At 44.3% G+C, this 19,695-nt stretch overlaps 1 long non-coding RNA gene across 1 annotated transcript; it reads left to right on the top strand.

The window, feature by feature from the left end:
• Positions 1–308: 308 nt before the first annotated feature.
• LOC149467231 (uncharacterized) lies at positions 309–18,886 on the top strand. Its single transcript, XR_016311990.1, has 3 exons — positions 309–929; positions 14,078–14,196; positions 18,744–18,886. It is a non-coding gene; the product is annotated as an uncharacterized LOC149467231 (long non-coding RNA).
• Positions 18,887–19,695: the final 809 nt, after the last annotated feature.

Genomic DNA, 19,695 nt, shown 5'->3' with positions numbered 1-19,695 from the left:
GGAATTCTAATGCGACCAATCAGATGCTGAGGCGGGGGGAGGCAGCTGATGCAAACCCCAATCCGAAAAGCGCGCTCTTTCTGCACAATAGCCCGGATGTACAAGTACCTCACAGAGCACATACAAGTGACATTACCTGTACCTCATATATGGGTCATACATGTACAGCCTAAGCGGGACCGTATAGAGTCCATGGGAATCCCCCTGTGTGCCCTCCATGGCGGGGATCCCTCCCCCGGGATCAGAGCCGCCTCCTCCCCCTCACGGAGGTTACACAACACCGGTGTTATCACACTCGGAAGCAATACTCTGCTGAGGCAGCCGGTCAGCGTTCGCTATGAAAGGAGGACATTCCCCGAGATATAGGTGACTGGAATACGGGGCAAGGCGGCTTCGCCGATCCCCTCAGATCACGTTCTAGCGGGAAATGCCGTGATCTAGCAGGGCCACGAAACTCTCCCATATACTTCCCGCCACGTCATACTCTGAGGTGACAGATTCCAGTCACACAATGCGGAGGACCGGGGATCTCCTCCCTTTATACTGAGCACAACTCATCAGGTGTGGCCAATTCATGTCACATAGAACGGCGGGTTAAGGACACGGAATACATGTCGCTCGCCCATTGTGCTACTACGATACTGAGGGTATCATTTTATAAATGGAGGAACTCCGGCTCGGCCGGTCTCCCGCCAGAACAGGTGACTTGGCATGTCAGCTTTTCGCGCGACCCAGTCATCAGACGGAATTTGGCGCCATTGCTACTCTTTAAAAGAACCCTCCAATCAGGCCACCGGTGGGTGTCACGTGTGTGCGACCACGCCTCTCTTTGTACGGGGCGGAAGTAAACATCTGGGTTTCCCGCGTAGTTTTGAACAACATAACCAGAGAGAAAATAATGAACGGAGAGAACGGTGATCGTAGTGATGGTGAGGGAGCGGAGACGGGCAGCCCGGTGTGTTTCCGGAATTCATGTTTATATTTTTCATTTCACAAATACGCCATAGTAGCTCACAAGAATCCAGCTTTACGTGTCCTTACTTCTGCTGTGCGGGATTCCTGAGACCTCTTGGGTTGTTCCTGAACATTAATATTCAATAATTATTAATCAAAGTACTTATCAGGGACTCATTAGGTGGGGGGTGGTAAAGCCAGGTGGTTGGGCTGTGTTTTTACTGCTCTCTCCAACCACCTGCCTGCCAACACTAACATACAGCAAAACCTAAAGCGGAATGTCACTCTCTCAATCAGCATGGACTATTTTGAATCCTTACGCTGCTAGCATTCGTAAATAGATAGGAAATTATATCATTTTCATTGGCTTTAAACAGTTTTTTTTTTTACATTATATGCTTCCTGGTTTCTGGTCTAGGCTAATGATGTCATACATCCCAGGATTCTTCAGCAGGGAAGGAAGGGTTTTCTCCGCTAAGCACACCCTTCTGGCTGCATGCGGATGTCAGTCACGGGGTCCCGGCCAGAGATTCCACGTTGATTGCCTGGCAAAGCTGACCAGGGAGAGAACTGTGTGTAAGCAACACAGATCTCTCTCCTGCCAGCGAGAACATGTTGCTGTGTATTTCTCTGCACAGAACAGAAATACACAGTAACATGTTTCCTTAGTAAAACCGCACACAGTTAACCCTTTGATCACCCCACATGTTAACCCCTTCCTGCCAACTGTCATTAGTACAGTTTCAGGGCTTCCAGGAAGTAAAAGCTACATGAATCATCTGCCCTTACAGGGCCAGGGATTATTTGTTTAGGTACCTATATAGCAGCGCTTTACATATATATTGTACATTCACATCAGTCCCTAACCCTCAAGGGGTGTATAATCTGAGGTCCCTAACTCACATTCATACATACACATACTAGGGCCAATTTAGACAGGAGCTAATTAACCTATTATGTCTTTGGAGTGTGGGAGGAAACGAGTACCCGGAGGAAACCCACGCAGGCACAGGGAGAACATGCAAACTCCAGGCAGGTGGTGCCGTGGTTGGGATTTGAACCAATGACCCTAGTACTGCCAGGCGGAAGTGCTAACCCTTTAGCCACTGGGATCCAACGCAATCCTCACCCAGGCCAGTTCTTCACTAGCTTTGGGTTCCAGGTGCCTGCATCTTAACTGTGGGCAGGCGGCTTTGCTGCTGGCTGTCCACTGCGCATGTGTGAGCCACATGGCACTTTGTGTATGCTCCCACAGCAGGGGCAGACTGACAACTCATGGGGCCCCCAGGCAATAGGGGATCGTGGGGCCCCTGTGTCGCACACACCCAAACCACACCCAAGAAAGCCTTTGAAAGGTACCAGGGACATTGCATGGGTCCCCCTACTGACCCCGGGCAGTGCCCGAGTTCCCCAATGGTCAGTCCGCCCCTGTCCCACAGTCTTCTGGGACCTATGATGTGTCCCAAAAGACTGCAGGGAAGGGAGTAGAATTACTTCTCAGATCGTCCAAGCCTAGTGGGAGCGGGTACCTGTAAAAGCAAAATGACATGCCAAATATGGTGGAGGAGGACTTAAAGTGGAACTTCCCTCTTGGGTGAAGTTCTACTTTAACCGCTTGCCCGCCACCTTATAGTAGAATGACTGCAGCAGGGCTGTGTATATATGCATGATTTGCATTTCCAGGTAGGGGGCGCACACACCTCTCTACCTGTGCCGCCATTGGCGGCTACAGATGTCAATCATGGGGTCCCACCTGGAGATTCCCGATGGCACCCGACGATCGCCTGGCAAAGATGACAGGGGAGAGACCTTGTGTAAACAAAGGTCTCTCTCCTGCCAGCAAGAACATGCTGCTGTGTATTTCTCAACAACTGTTTAGTAAAACAGCACACAGTAACCCTTTTATCACCCCACATGTTAACCCCTTCCTGCCCACTGTCATTAGTACAGTGTCCGTGCTTTTTATTAGCACCGATCACTGTATTCGTGTCACTGGGGATGTCAGTGACAGTAAGTTCCCCCCCCATCAGTGTCAGAATGCCTGCCGCAGTCTCGCTATAAACAGCATGTCACGTTTAGCAGGCACTGCTTAATGCAGATCTGTGAGCCCACGCTGCTAACTGCAAGCAAGGCATATGATTGTGGGATGGTAGTACAATTATTAGATTAAATCAGGTGGCGAGGAAGTGACATATCACCTCCTTACCACTTTCCAAACATCTCTGAAAAGTGATCTGAGAGTGGATGGTGTTTCAGAGGAGTGGCAGTGCTTGCTGCACCTGTGAGCGAGTGCTAAGGACTGCTAAGGTCCAGACGAGCCGACGCAGTGTCGAGGCGCTGGCATTTCATGTTTTTCTGTTTTGTTTTTTTTTTAAGTCAACATGAAATGTCAATGATCTATCAGCTAACATGCAGTGAGGCCAGTGATACACGCTGTGCCAGAAGAACTTCCTGCTCACAATTTTTTCAGCACACAGTAGAGAGAGAGAGCAATTTGCCTTGTGCAGTTGGACTGTGCTGGAATAGGCGCCCAACGCAGTCTCACCGCACCTGGTGTGAGACCTCTGAAGCATGAATGCCTGGCTAAAATATGCTGAATTATCATATACACAGGGTGTGCCTGGAATGATGTGATCACACCCTGTATAATATTTACCCAGCAGTTCTGTACACCTCCATGGGTGTGAGATTTGTCTGGAAGTATCCCTGATCTTCAGAACAAAAATAATTTGCTCAAATATTTCTCCCTTTGTAGTGCTCATTCACACCACAATGTGTATTAAATGGCTTTGTGTGGATATGTCTTGAACATTTTAGGCAGCGCAAAGGTCAGTACAGCCTCACATACCTCCTACCATGGATTATAGCACAAAATATATAGACAAATCATGGCACTCCCTGCCATGCCTCCAGAAACATGGACCATCACAAGATATGTGCAAATAATATTGGTCTAACCCGTTTTTTTTTGTTTTTTTTTATCACCGCTTTATTTTGGCTTTTCAAAACCAACAAACAGTATAATTTAAAGTAGAATTCCAGGTATGGATATTTTATAGGTAGTTACATTGATCTAGCTTGGACCAATGTTACTATATATACTGTAAACCATACCTGGCCAATAAGACCACTACTCCAGTGATCTCCACGGGTCCCTTGCCATGTAGCTGCTTTGTGAAGATAGGTCAGCCGCTATTCAACAAATGCTTTGCATTTTTCACAAGGAATTCAAACTGAGTGTTGTATGATTGGATGAGGCGGAGAGGCAGCAGGGTTGTGACTTTACGCTTGCCATCCCATCCAATCAGAACACTTATTCTTTCATATTCACACATCAGAGCATCTGATAGCACCATCCGTTTTCAGTGCTGGCACTGCTTTCTGCTGTAAAGCTAGGTTCACGCTAGCCAAAGCTCTGAAAAGTGATTTGTGGTGGATTGCTTTTCAGAGCACGTCTAAGCAGCCTCTGTTCAGGAGGCAATCCTGCCACCTGTTTTTTTTGTTTGTTTTTTTTGCGTTAGGGCGCTGCATTACTGTAACTGACAATTGTGCAGTCATGCAACGCTGCACCCAAATGAAATGTACATCCTTTTTTTTCCTATGCTTTCTTTCAGTGGTATTTGATTGCCTGTGCATTTTTAAATTTTTTTCACTATAAAAAAAAACCTGACAATTTTGAGAAAAAAAATATTTTTGACTTTTTGCTATTAAACATGTCAAGTAAAAAAAAATTTAAAAATTAAATTTCGTCATAAATTTAGGCCAAAGTGTATTATGCTACATGTCTTTGCTAAAAAAAAAAAAAATCCCAATACATGTAAATTAAATGGTTTCCGTGAAAATTTTAGTGTTTACAAATGGCAGTATAGATACTGGAATTTTTTTAAATTTTTACTAGTAATGGCGGTAATCAGCGACTTATATCGGGACTGCGGCAGGCATTCTGACACTGGGGGGAACTGACTTGTTGTCACTGACATCCACAGTGATACCAATACAGTGATCAGTGCTAAAAAAAAAAAAAAGCACTGACACTACTAATGGCACTTGGCAGGAAGGGGTTAACATGAGGGGCGATCAAAGGGTTAACTCTGTGCTGTTTTATGTTGGGCTGTGTGTCTGTGCTTCACTGTAATCACACTGCTTTGGATGGCTGTGCTGTGCACAGCCATCCAAAGCAGTGTGCACCAGCTGACAGGGGGAACTGTATTGTTTACATACTCCTCCCCGTTGGAGATCCTCGGCAATCACCGGGTGCCGGCAAGTATTCAACGGCCGGGACCAGGTAATTGACATCTGCGGCGGCGCCGGTAGGGCGCGTGCGTACCACGAGCGCGCCCCTTACCCGGAAATGAAAACTCATGTATATATATGTGATTTTGCGCACCCGTGCCGCCCTGGAGCAGTATATCTGCTATAGGGTGGTTGGGAAGTGGTTAAAGTAAATGCAGTACAGGTCATAAAAACCAGATCTGCCAAAGGCACACTTGGAGCAGACTGGGGGAGGGAGGGAGTGGGGGAAGGGACTGATTATGTTAAAGGATTCCATTTCATAGCTGCAAAACAATTCTGTATACACATACTGACAGACATTTTAGGTGTACAGGAACGTCTTAAGAGCGGTTTGTACATTTTTTTGTACAAGTCAATGCATGGCAATAGCATCTCAATGGCATTCCTCACATCTGAATATAATAAACACATTCCCATTTTTGTATCCAAATATGAGTGCTATCGTGTTACACTGTACTAGAGCTCACTCCTGGATTTCATGAGTTGAAGACTTCTCCATCCTGGGAGAAGCAGACTTTGCTCTTCTCAATCCTTATGTTTAATGGACTATGTTGCATAGTTATGTGTATGTATGAATGTAAGTTAGGGACCTTAGCTTGTACGTCCCTTGAGGGTTCGGGACTGATGTAAATGTACAATATATGTGTAAAGTGCTGCGTAAATTGACGGCAGTATAGAAGTACCTGTAATAAATAGTTATATTGTTCCAGCTTGGACCATTGTAAGCATTTATGTGCTATACCTGTGAGATCCCCATGGAAGCTGGAAATAGCTGTAGTAGACACCCCTACTACGGTGATCTTCACTAGCTTTCGGGTCCCATGCCAAGTGGCTGCCATGCTTACTGAACACAGGAGGGCATTCTCTCAGCATGATCACGCCATTCAGAGAACTCTTTACATTTTCTCAATGAATGCAAAAGGGGAGATTTACTAAAACTGGAGAACTCAGAATCTATTGCAGCTATGCATGGTAGCCAATCAGGTTTTAACTTCAGCTTTTTCAATTTCGACTGGCCATACATTATACAATTTTCTTGAGAATTTTGCTTTAGATTTACCAAAAACCATATAATATGAGGTCAAACCTAAACAATTTCAATTGTGTCCAATTAGGCAGACCCTTGCACTACATAGTTGAAGGTAAATCTAAAGGAAATTGGACAGAAAATTGTATAGTGTATGGCCAGCCTAAGCTTTGATAATAAAACCTGGAAGCTGTTTGGATTCTATTTGCAGCTGCACCAGATTTTGTACTCCCCAGTTTTAGTAAATAACCTCCAAAGGGTTCACTGATTTGACAAAGTGGAGTTCACAACATCTCCCCGTTCAATCAGAAAATGATTTGTAATTATTGAGACAATGCAAAGCATTCCTTGAAATCGCCCTTGCCAAGAGAGCAATCTCCTGTGTTCACAGTGCAGCAGGGCAGCTGCTCAGCACGGGAACCAAAAACAAGTGGAGATCACTGGAGCAGCAGTGACTGCTACAGTCATTTCAAGCTTCCAGAGGGATCCCACATGTATAGCACATACATATATATACCATGATCAATGATAAAAATATGTAAGGCTCCACTCACGTCGGAGCATAGCAATTTTCACACATATTTTACCGTGATTTTTACATACAGCGTTTTTAGCTGTTTTTGAGCTTTTTATTAGCAATAGAGAAAAATATCATCTGTTGCATAATTTGTTGCTAGGTTTTTCTGCTTCAGTTTTTCCATCAGCTTTTATTTATTTTATTATTATTATTTAATTTATTATTATTTTGTTTTTTGTTAGGGTAAGGGGTTAGAAGTTAGGTTAGGATTAGGGGTTAGGGTTGGGTTGGGGTTAGTGTTTTATTTATTATTTTCTTATTTACTTATTTATATTTTGTTAGGGTAGTAATAATAAATGAATAAATAAATGTAAACTAAATACACAAGTAAATTAAAATAATCTTAAATACTATGTACCGTATATACTCGAGTATAAGCCGAGTTTTTCAGCACATTTTTTGTGCTGAAAAACGGCCCTCTCGGCTTATACTCGAGTCAACGTCTGCAGATGACATGCCGTGCCTGTCATCTGGACACACCCCCGGGATCAATCCTCGCCGGTGATTGGCCGCTGGAACTGTAGCTCAGGAGAGGCACACATGCGCCCAATCACCGGCAAGGAGGTGGAGCTTGGAGAGGAGGAGCCGAGCGGCACCGCGAAGATCGAGCGAGTGAAGAGGAGGAGAGCGGCCGGAGAAGGAAGACATCTGACCGGTAAGTGTGTACCATGGGAGAGGGAGGGAGGGAGCGAGCGAGCCCAGGCTGGAGCAGGGGTCACCAACGATGGGGCACTATTCCTCCCCCCACTGACACCAACGATGGGGCACTATTCCTCCCCCCACTGACACCACCCCACTGACACCAACGATGGAGCACTATTCCTCCCCCCACTGACACCAACGATGGGGCACTATTCCTCCCCCCACTGACACCAACGTTGGGGCACTATTCCTCCCCCCTCGGCTTATACTCGAGTCAATAGTTTTTCCCAGTTTTTTATTGTAACATTAGGTACCTCGGCTTATATTCGGGTCGGCTTATACTCGAGTATATACGGTAATAATAAATTAATAATTAACCCCTAACCTTAACCGTTAAAAAGTATATTAAACAAATTCTCATTATTATTTTTATATTTTTTTAAAAGGGGTTTATTTAGTTTTGTTTTCATAAAACAGTTACATTAACAAAAAATAAAAAATAAACAACAGGGGCCCCAAACTAAGAACATAAGAGTAAGGGTTACGTAAAAGGGGGGAAACAACCCCAGTAAACGGGTTTTTGCCATGGCTATCTTGAGCTCATCTCAAAAAATAGTAACGGTTACATATAGAAACATTCCATGATAAACAAACCAAAAAAACAAACGAATACAGTTGCACACACAACCAAACGCACACAATTCACACCTATTCCTCATAAACGGCAGGAGAAATAAAAAGTCCATAGCCACTACTACATTAGTGCCAAAAAATAACCTCTCTCAGGTTGTAGAAAAGAGTCTGATATGTCCAGTCAGGGTTGCCATAAATTTGGAAACTTTTTAGGGCAGGCCTGCCCTTTGTCGATCAGCTTGTATTTAGACAGGTCAAGATTAACCATTCAGTAGAATCTCTGTATTGAGGGCGGAGTTACACTTTTCCAGTTCAACAAGACAAGTTTTCTAGCATAAAACAGGAGCATACGTAGTAATATTCTAGGCTGAGTTTGAGGTACAAAATCATTCAAAATACCCAAAAGGCCAACTTCTGGTGTAGGTGGAACCAGCAAATGTAGAGTTTTGTAAAAAAAAAAGTAAAGAGGTCCTGCCAGTACGAAGCAAGAGCCGGACAGGCCCAAAACATGTGCACCAGATCCGTGCCCCCAAGGCCACAATGGGGACAAGCGTCCACAGATCCGAAGCCCATACGGGTCAACCTAGCCGGGGTGTAATGAAGATGGTGGATGAACTTATTTATTTTTATTATTTATTTAAGGTACTTATATAGCGCCGTCAATTTTACGCAGCGCTTTACATATATTTTGTACATTCACATCAGTCCCTAACCCTCAAGGGGCGTACAATCTAATACTTGAATTGAGTAAACCTATCAGCAGTGCTGAGGAGATCTTGGAGGCAAACCTCCACCTCCTCTCAACCCTCTTCTAGCAGCCCAAGAAGCACCGCCTTCTACTTACGAAGAGCAGTATGAAAAGGGTTAGTCCCAGCTGCCTGGAGACGGGAATAGAAGGTAGTGGCCAACTTAACAATATCTGAGTTTGACATTCATATTTCAAGGGACTATTCAGAAAGCTCCAGAGTCAGAGTCCCAAATTGTACCCGTATAGCATGATGTAGCAGCAAAAAATTATGAAAAAAATTGTTAGCCACTTTATACTGGGTCTTTAAGTCATCAAAAGATCTAAAACAATCGTCAATAAAAACATGAGAGAGATGAGTGACACCAAGACGACTCCACCAACTTTGGTCAGGGTGACCTAGACGCTCAGGGATATTAGGGTTGTACCACAGGGGAATTTGTGAGGACACTGCAGGAGATGGGGCTAATACCTTGCCCCCTCCTGCCAGGCCAGCCAGCTAGTATCTATCAGAATGGTGGGAGCACCGAGAAACAACAGACCTATAAAGAGTGTCGCGAAGAGAGGCTGCAGAACCTTACTGGGCACACAGGAGAATGGTGGAGGAGGCAGGAGAGGAGCCACGAAACCAACCATACATATAGGGTAGCTGGGAGGCAATAGAATAGTTATGGAGGTTAGGACACACCAAGCTCCCATCCACCTTGGATGCCTGAAGCGAGGACCTGGCTACTTGTGGGTGCGACCCATTCCAAAGGAAAGAAGTCAAAACTGAGTCAATTTTTTTAAAATTTTCTAGGAAGAAAAATTGGCAAGGCCCTAAATACATATACAAATTTGGGTAATATATATAATCTTGAAAATGTTAATCCTCCCTATTAAATTAAGGGGTAACGTAGCCCAGGTACGGAGTCTAGTTTCCATGTGTGTAACAAGGGGCATCACATTGAGAGACTCAAGGGTAGTGAGATCAGAGTGAATTTGATTTGAATACCTAAATAGCAAAACTGGGTTGAAAGTTGTAATTTAGAAGTAGACAATTCATAGGGGACCATGGGGCCTATAGGAAAGGCTAAAGACTTGCCCCAATCAACCCAAAGGCCTGACACCTCCCCAAACTCCTCCACCACACCCACACTGCAACAAGTCCTTGTCAGGCCTGGGTATTAATACTATTAGAGCCTCATTCATGGAATCTGGAAGTGATCTATTCTCAAATGCTGAGTTGAAAACACCATGTAAGCGTGTGGCCAGGTCCTCCCCATATGTTTGATACTATTCAGAGGGCAACCCATCTAGCCCCGGTGTCTTGTTTGGAGGCAAGGAGCGAACAGCTGCTGATATTCTTCCACAGATAATGGTTTTTCAAGGAGAGAGTGGTTCAATTCACTAAGAATGGGAAATTTAAGGGAAGTAAAAAAACCTGCAACGGAGTCCTCCGCAGGGGCTCCAGCATCCAAGCATAAAGATTCATAGAAATGAGCAAAAGTCTGGTTAATAATGATGGGGGTGGAGGAAATTGTACCATCGGGCAATTTAATTTCAGGTATAGAGTTGTCTATGGATTCTGTACGAGAAAGATAGGCCAACAATTTGTCATTCTTCCCACTATGTTCATGCAGCTTAGTGGATAAATATAGCTAGTGTTTATGTGTCAAGTCAATGAGGTGGAGCTGCAGGGCAGAATGAGCCTCACTCAAGGCACCACGTTACTCTGATGAAGGGGAAGAGGTGTAGTGAGATCGTGCAGATGACGACAAGGACTCTAACTGTTGTTGGGTAGCCCTAGCACCCGAACGGTATCGAACAATATTTGAGTTGTAGGAACCACAAATTACTGACTTAAAGGCGTCCCACTGATATCCCATTTCAAAGGAGTGCTCATTGGTAGCCCAATAGTTAATCATGTCAGTGCGAATGGGTTCCTGAAATTCAGGCATGGCGATCCAGAGAGGACAGCCTCCAGGATCGAAAGGCAGGCCTATGACTCAACTGCAACTCCACCCGCAGCATACAGTGGTCTGAAACCATTTGGGAAACAGAGAGCACCCAGGGTAGTACCATAGTGTACACCAAAGTGTAGTCCAGCCTGGAAACCGCATGATATGGTTTAGATTGGCAAGAATATATCCTGGCCATGGGAAATTTCCATCGCCAAATATCTACATAGTGATTGAAGTCACACCAATGTCGAAACAATTTGGAGTCAGAGAAGAGAGGCCTCATCCGGTCCAATGTTGGATCAAGAACCGAGTTGAAATCTCCCATAATAGTAGCTAGACAAGGCAATGTAGATAAATGGACACTCAGTAATTGGACAGTTACCAGAATTAGTGGGATATCATAGTATAAGGACATATTTACCTTTAGGGTCGAGAATTACCCTATCACTGGAAAATGGATAGGGTAATCAATACAGATACCCCACGGGCATAATTAGAATAGGTAGAGTGGTATGCATGTAAACCCCAGTGTTTCTTAAGGGATAGGATCTTGGATCCCATTAAGTGAGTCTCCTGGAAGCATAGTACGTGGGGATTGTGGGATTTAAGGAGCTCAAAACAGGCCCTTTTAAATTTAGAAATCAGTCCACAGACATACCAGTACAAGAACCTTACGGAAGACATTGACTAACTCTGAGACAGATTAAGTAGGTGGGGGGGGGGGGGGGCAACAGGGCCCAAGGAGCCATCTACAGTCCCCATCATGGCTCAGTACCACTGAGGGAAGATGACGCACAACAACACAAAACAAACACACGAAACAGCAACACCACACACAAACCAACAAAAGAATCAGAGCAGAAAGGCAACAGTGTAATAAACAAAGCCTCTGCCCAGCTCCAGAAAAAAGGAGTGGGCTTTATCCCAAAACCGAGGTCACTCGTGGGAAACATGACCTGAAGTCCCAAAGCAGTCCAAAAGAACAATGTTCAGAAAAAGAAACAGTAGAACAGGAATACAAACGTAGAACCCTGTAGTAGCAGACAACCAGAAGGGCAGAAATCCTCCTTACAGTGTGACTGATAATGAATGCCCATCCAAAAGATAGGGAAAAGCTTGTTCATAGGCATGCTGAGTCTTTGGCAAAATCATCAAGGCACCGGGGGGGTTGGAAGGAGATCTTGCTGGACGTGGCAGGGATTCAAACCATGGCAGAACCATATCAGGGGACTGGAAGAAGTGCACTTGATCTTGGTGTACCACACACAGAGTAGCAGGGAAGAGCATAGAGTATTTCACCCCTTTCTCACCAAGCTGCTGCTTGACATGTTGGTATTTGGCCCTGAAGTTGTGGACCGCAGGAGAATAATCAGAGAAGAGGGATACCACTGGGTTGTTGATGCGAAGGCTCCCTTTCAAGCGAGCAGCACACAGAATCGAGTCCCTGTCCCTGTAGTTTAGAAGGGGAATTGCCATGGTGCGGGGGGGACTTCCCTCAGGGAGAGGCCTACCTGGGACTCTATGAGCTTTTTCAATCACAATGCAGGTGGACATGCAGTAGTGGCTCTCCGGCTACTCCAGCCAGCTCTCCGGGAAGGCCACCGGATCTAACCCTTCCACTCTTTCAGGCAGGCCCACCAACCACAAGTTGTTTCTGCGAAGGCAATTTTCCAAGTCATCCACCTTATCTTCCAGAGCTTTAACTTTACCCCTGCACAAATTAACTTTAGGCAGGAGAGGGTTGAGCACATTCTCCAAATCACCAATACGCCTTTCAGTGGCTGACACCCGCTCTCGAATCTTATGCATGTCCTGGCACATGATAGTGAGATCAAGTTTGAGCTCCTCCACTTTCCCCATCAGATCAGAGTGATTTAACTTGATAGTGGTAAGAACATCCGACAGGGTGGGTTCTGCAGCCTCCTCCACTCCATCCACACTGGGGGAAGTCTGAGAGAGCAGCATTGGTGGATCCAGAGCGGCCGGTGAGGAGGGCAGGGAGGCCTCTGGTAGTTCCCTGAACAACTCCCGGGCAGAGGCTGGGGAAAAGCGCACCGCGGTGGAGCAGCAGCCATCTTGGCAAGAGCGGGTGCCAAGGCTCATCCTGGCAGGAGGCTGTTTGCGATGTCTACCCATCCACCAAACCGTAATCCGCGATTTCCGAGCATCTCCGATGGGGAGGAGAACTGCTTTGTTTGCTAGCACAGCACAGCCATCCAGAGCAGTGTGCTTACAGTGAAGCACCAACACCCTGCCCCCAGTAAAACACTCCCAGCCCCTCATGTTAACCCCTTCCTGTCTAGTGCCATTAGTACAGTGTCAGTGCTTTTTTTTTTTTTTTTAGCACTGATCACTGTATTGGTGTCACTGTGGATGTCAGTGACACCAAGTCAGTTCCCCCCAGTGTCAGAATGCCCACCGCAGTCCCGCTATAAGTCACTATTCGCCACCATTACTAGTAGAAAAAAAAAAATCCAGTATCTATACTGCCATTTGTAAACGGTATAACTTTCACGTAAATCAATTAATTTACACGTATTGGAATTTTTTTTTTTTTAGCAAAGACGTGTCACAGAATACATTTTGGCCTAAATTTATAACGAAATTTTGATTTTTTTTTTTTTTAAATTTTTACTGGACATGTTTAACCTCCCTAGCGGTCTGATTATAGCAGTATTTCTGTGCTCAAAGCAGTACATTTTTTTGCATGGAAATATGTAGTTTTTTTTATTGTAGGCCTGTAATTTTTAGAAATAACTCACTGAAATCTGTCCGAGCAAGAGTCTAGTAAACATCCAGCATATGTTAAAATTTGAAACACGAAATCATAAATTATAATTTAATAAATAATCATAAAAAATAATATAATAAATTTAATTCATAATATAATCAAACCAAAAACACTGAAATTTGAAATATAGCGCCAAGTTTGCACATCACTGATCTTAGTCGCAAAATCGTTTTCAGTGTCTGATGCCGAATTTCCCCACAAATCATTATCACTCAATTCTGCAAGTGGTTCTAATTTACTATCGCTGTTCTCTAGCTGGTCTAAAACCGATTTTGACCTAAAGGGACGCTTTTTGGACGCCATGGACATTTCTCAGTTTCCAGGCAGAAAACAGTAAAAATACAGGCAGGGCACAGGACAAAGCACTAGGGGCAAAATGTATGTGAAATGGTTTGATACAGTAATGTTTTACTATGTGATTTTAGTGTATTTAGTGAATGTCACGTTTTGACATTTTTAAATTTCCCGCCAGTTCCGTCCCCGTACATCCTGACGTCGCAGGGAACGGAACCCGGAAGACAGATGCCGGCATCGGCCGGAGGACATTGCCAGGGACACTGCAGAAGGGACATCGCGGGAAGGCAGGACAAGGTAAGTGAAGAATAGATTCCAGAGCAATGCTGCAGGGTATTCCCGAGTGTAGCTCGGGGTTACCGCTTGTGGTGCTGAAACTTTACCCCAAGCTACACTTGGGAATACCTCCAGGGAGGTTAATGGCAAAAAGTCAAAATTGTTGGTCTTTTTTTTATAGGGCAAAAAATAAATAACGCACAGGCGATGAAATACCACCGAAAGAAAGCACAATTTGTGGGAAAAAAGGATGTAAATTTGATTTGGGTGCAGCGTTGCATGACTGCGCAACTGTAAGTTAAAGTAACGCAGTGCCGTAACGCAAAAACTGGCCTGGTCAGGAAGGGGGCTAAATCCTCAGGAGGGCAAGTGGTTAATAATAATTATAAAAACTAAACACCTATACCTGAACAAAAAATATACATTATTATTAATAATAAATGTAAAATAAATACACAAATAAAAATAATCATAAATACTTGTAATAATAAATTAATAATTAACCCATAACCTTAACCCCCTAAAACCTAAAGTAATAAAATAACAATAATTTTTTATTATTATTAATGTATTTTTTGTTCGGGTTTTTATTTATTATTATTATTTATTTCAGTTTGGTTTTTTTAAGGTTAGGGGTTAATTATTTATCATGATTTTGTATTTATATATGTATTTTAGATTTCTTTATTCATATATTACTTTTTTTTTTGCAGAAAATCACACAAAATGCTCAAAAGTGCACAAAAACGCGCCAATTGCACGTTTCTATTATTTTCTATGGGAATAAAAATGTGCCACAAATGTGCAAATCTGCCTAATTTGAGCTACAAAAGTAGCTCCAAAACGTTTTTGAACTTCAGGCATTCTGCTTCAGGGGACTTGGAGTGGAGATGTGAACCATCTCCACAGAGTAATATTGATTTTCTTCCCCCTGAGCATTTTGGAGCTTTGAGCTTCACTCTACAAAACGCTAAGGTGTGAATAGGGCCTAACTGTATAAAAATTGCCATACCTGAAATTCATCTTTGACCCCTGAATTCTGGGGCCTATATCACCTATTAATAATAAGGCTCTGCCAGCACATTTGCAGCAGTGGAACTGTCAACTGTCCACACATTCCTGTTTTCACAATACAAATGTAGATGTTGCAAGCAACCTGATCAGTGTAAAGTCCCTACCCATATAGAGGGTTACATAACATAGCACAGTGCTGTCAGGTCTACATAATTACTTGTGGCTGTGAATCACTCTCACAAGGTCTATTAAACACAACAGCTGCAGCACTGCTGGGGCATTAACATTTTTCACACACACACACACATATATATATATATATATATTTTTATGAAAATGCATCATAAAATGTTTAACCACACCATGTCCAATAATCTGCATAGATCAACAGGGTCAACACAAAGTTTTGTACGTGCCCTGTACACACCAAACAAGTGCATTGCATACAAATGCAGCATGTTTGGATTTCTATGCAATGCACAAAAGCTCATATCAGTGTAACCTAATATATGTAGCACCCTCCTAGTCAGCTAGGGGAAGCTAGACTCTAGGTCAGGGGTGGGCAAACCTTTTGACTTGAGGGCCGCAATGGGTTCATATATTGGACCCGGGGGCCGGACTAGCTGCTGGCCGGCCCAGCCACTACCATGCCATCCATAGTAAGTATAGTAATATTCCCCCATAGTAAGCATAGTAATTAATCCCCCATATAGTAATTCATCCCCCATATAGTAATTCATCCCCCCTATAGTAATTCATCCCCCCTATAGTAATTCATCCCCCCTATAGTAATTCATCCCCCATATAGTAATTCATCCCCCATATAGTAATTCATCCCCCATAGTAATTCATCCGCCATATAGTAATTCATCCGCCATATAGTAATTCATCCGCCATATAGTAATTCATCCGCCCTATAGTAATTCATCCCCCATAGTAATTCATCCCCCCTAGTAATTCATCCCCCATATAGTAATTCATTCCCCATACTGTGTCAATTCACTTACCTTTGCTCCACGCGTTCCTCTCGCCATGTTCCCGCGCCGTTCCGGTCTTCAGGGCGGACTGTGAGAGGAGAGGAGTTCGTCACGCTGCCCCGCCTACATCCTGACAGCCAATGTTTGCCACGCTCCGCGGGCCGGATTAAAAGGTCCGCCGGGCCGTATACGGTTAGCTAGGAAGGCTGAGTAGCAGCCTGGGTGTGATAGCCAGCTTTCTGGAATTTACCCCTGCTCCAGAGTTTTGGAGAAAGATCTAGAAGCAGTGGGTGGAGGCAAGGAGTGGCTGGTCTGTACTCTTAGAGGATCCTGGCCAATCCCCAACAGGAGGCTTGGCAAGGGGCCAGGACAGCCTTTAAGAGTAACTGAACCTGCTCAGCAGCAAGAGAGTTTGGATGGAAGATGGAGAGGAAGTGAGGCTGGAGAGAGGAGCCTGGGAGGGGGCCCAGATGGGAGAGGGACCTCCAGGAAAGAGGACCTTGGAAGAAGGAAAACTCTGGACTTCACCGTCCCCCTGAGAGAGGACCACCTGTGAGGCAGGGAAGGAGCTGCCCAGCTAGAAGGCCTGGTAGCAGCCACCGACCCAAGAGCAGCACAGGTGAAGGACTGACTGAGTGGACCTGCACCCCCTGGGCCAGATAGGGGAGGAGGCACTCTAATGGGAAACTGGATTAGCTTGCTACCCAGGACTGCTTCACCATTCATGTGGCAGACACTGGATCCCCTGCTCAGGAATTTACCCGGAACAGCTGGATAAGGAGTATCTAGGGTCTGGGGCAATTTTACAGGAGGAGCTGGCTAGCTCTCCAAAAGGGACTGTTTTGCTGTAAACACCTGTAAATAGTTCCAGGAAGCTGTCCTCGGTTTCACAGTTCCATCAGGCATCTTGGGGTCAATTAAATCCTGTGATGGCGGGTCGAGGCCGAGCTGCACTGTGTGTGTGCGCCTATAGATACACACAGCCCAGCTCAGGATCGAGCCTGCACATATGCCAAACCATTTGCTATGGAAGCAGACACAGAAAAGGAGGAGCCAAGAACACTGGCAGGGGACCCCAGAAGAGGATGATTGGGCCTCTGTGCAATACCACTGCACAGAGCAGGTAAGTATAACACGTTTGTTATTTTAGCAAAAGAAAGCCTTTACAACTGCTTCAATGTTTAAAAAAAAAAAAAATCTGCCCCCCTAACACTTTGTCAGTGAGCCAACATTGCCCTGGCTGCAGTTCCTCTTCCTTCACATCCTGCTTTCACAGGAGACACAGCTGCTGTCAGTTATATCTTGTGAGGAGGTAGCGGGCCATGTGGCCAAGCCATGCTGTGTGCCTATGGGCATACCCACACGGTGGCCCCCGCAGGAAGGAGAGGACAACACTGGCAATGGACTCCAGAAGAGGATTGGGGCACTCTGTGCAGTACCATTGCAAGGAGTAGGTAAATATAACATTTTTTTTATTTTAATTAAAAAAATAGGCTTTAATATCAGTTTGTTTGTGCACTGCTCTGTATACGTAATATTAATATACTTATTTTAGCACAATGCAAATTGTATTGCTTGGATGACTGATGCTCTGTCGTTGTAAGCTTTTGTCTGAATGCACAGTGGACGTTTTTACAGCTGTTGTTTCTGGCTTTTGACATTTTTTTTCTACAGCCAGTAAACCCCCCAGCATGTTATCCTATGTGTCCATTCACACATAGACCATAATCAGCGTTTTTTGCCAGGGGTGTTTTTTGCCTGGATAAAAAAAACCCAGGACTTTTGGGTTTCTAGAGGAGTTTTTTAGCTGTAAAAACGCTCTAACACTGAAAAATGCAGTAAAACGTGGTAAATCGCTGCAAACCACCGTTTTTGGACTTTTTTTTTTTACTAAAAAAAAATAGTTTTTTTTTTGGTTAAAGAAAAAAACCTAAAGTGGCAAAACGCTAATACAAAAACACTGAAAAAATCACGTTTTTAACATGAGTTTACACAGCTAACATGTATTAAAACGTCCAGTGTGCCTTTGAATGGACAACAGAAAGGCAGACTGACCTGATCTGTAACAACTAGCTGCTAATGTCTGCTGTGTGTCCGGGAGCTGTACTTCCAGTTTCAGGTTACAACTTGTATTTAGTAACTAAGTAGAGCAGTTCCTGTGAAATACTATGATCCAGTCTCCCTTATCTGCACATTGTGGTACATTTATTTTTGTGGGTTTTTTGCTTTTGTTGTTTAAGAAGCCTGTTGCATTATAATAAGCATGAGGGCTTGCAAGGCTGTACTCTCCTCCTCCAAAAGACACATTTGCAGCTTCAGTATATAAAGCAGACATTCATCTAAAAATGACTGTCCTCATCCTCCCCCCTAGCCTGTTACATAATAGTTTTTGTTTTTTTTTGTTTCTTTCAAGGAGCAAGTACCTTTTAGTAGTACTTGTTCCCACTTCTTCGATCCTCGCCTAGGTGAGAATGATATCCACTGCTGTTTTTTTTTTCTGTTTAATCACTGACCCAGTACAAAGATATGGACTTCTGACTTTCCATCTAATTCTCAATATGCTTCTTTATGTCACAGGCAATTTGAATTCTACTGGCGGAAATACATAGGGCGGAGTCGGGAGCAGTGGCATCAGATGTTTCTACAAGCTATGCAAGTTGTTTATTCAAGATATGAATTTTATGTGTTTTTAATTTAATAAAGTTTAATGACCCCCACAATCCAGAGTGCCTTCTTTTGTTCCTCTCCTAGTGTGAGCGGTTTTGGGTTGATGTACCTCAAGGCAGTGAGAAGTACCCCTTTTCTACTGAGATACTTTTAAAAATGTCCTGGTAGTTAAGCGAATAAAGTGAGCTCACAGCAATGGGCTTTTAGGTAAAAGCCCTTAGGCTCAAGAACCACCCAACCACTTTTCACCATTCACTTGAATTTGTGTCACCCGCCCAACTGAACATAAAAAGGGGATCATTTTTTTGTGGCATGCGTGCCTCCCGACCGCAAGTATACAGTAAATGAGCCCTTAAAGTGGTATTTATTTTAAAATGCTATTGAGTTATATTTCTTAAATAATTCTTGGAGAATCTAGCCCAGCAATGGGCAAACTACGGCCCGGCGGACCTTTTAATCCGGCCCGCGGAGCTAGGCTCCCGCTAGGCTCCTCTCACAGTCCGCCCTGAAGACCGGTGTAGCATGAAAATCTGTCTCCTATGAGGATCTGTCCCCTCGACGTATCTGCGCATGTGCCGGAGATCGCCGATCGGCTGCTAATGCCTGAAACTGGCACATGCGCAGATACGTCGAGGGGGACAGATATTCATAGGAGACAGATTTTCATGCTACACCGGAACGGCGCGTGAACACGGCGAGAGGAACGCACGGAGCAAAGGTAAGTGAATTGACACGGGGGACTTGGGGACTTAATATGGGGGATGAATTACAATATGGGGGATGAATTACTATAGGGGGGGTGAATTACTATAGGGGGGGTGAATTACTATAGGGGGGGTGAATTACTATATGGGGGATGAAT

The sequence above is a fragment of the Staurois parvus genome, unplaced genomic scaffold, assembly GCF_062004578.1.
Source record: "Staurois parvus isolate SC_StPar_1 unplaced genomic scaffold, SC_StPar_1.0 ptg000118l, whole genome shotgun sequence".
NCBI classification, from domain to species: Eukaryota; Metazoa; Chordata; class Amphibia; order Anura; family Ranidae; genus Staurois; species Staurois parvus.
This window is presented reverse-complemented; position numbering and strand designations above follow the sequence as displayed.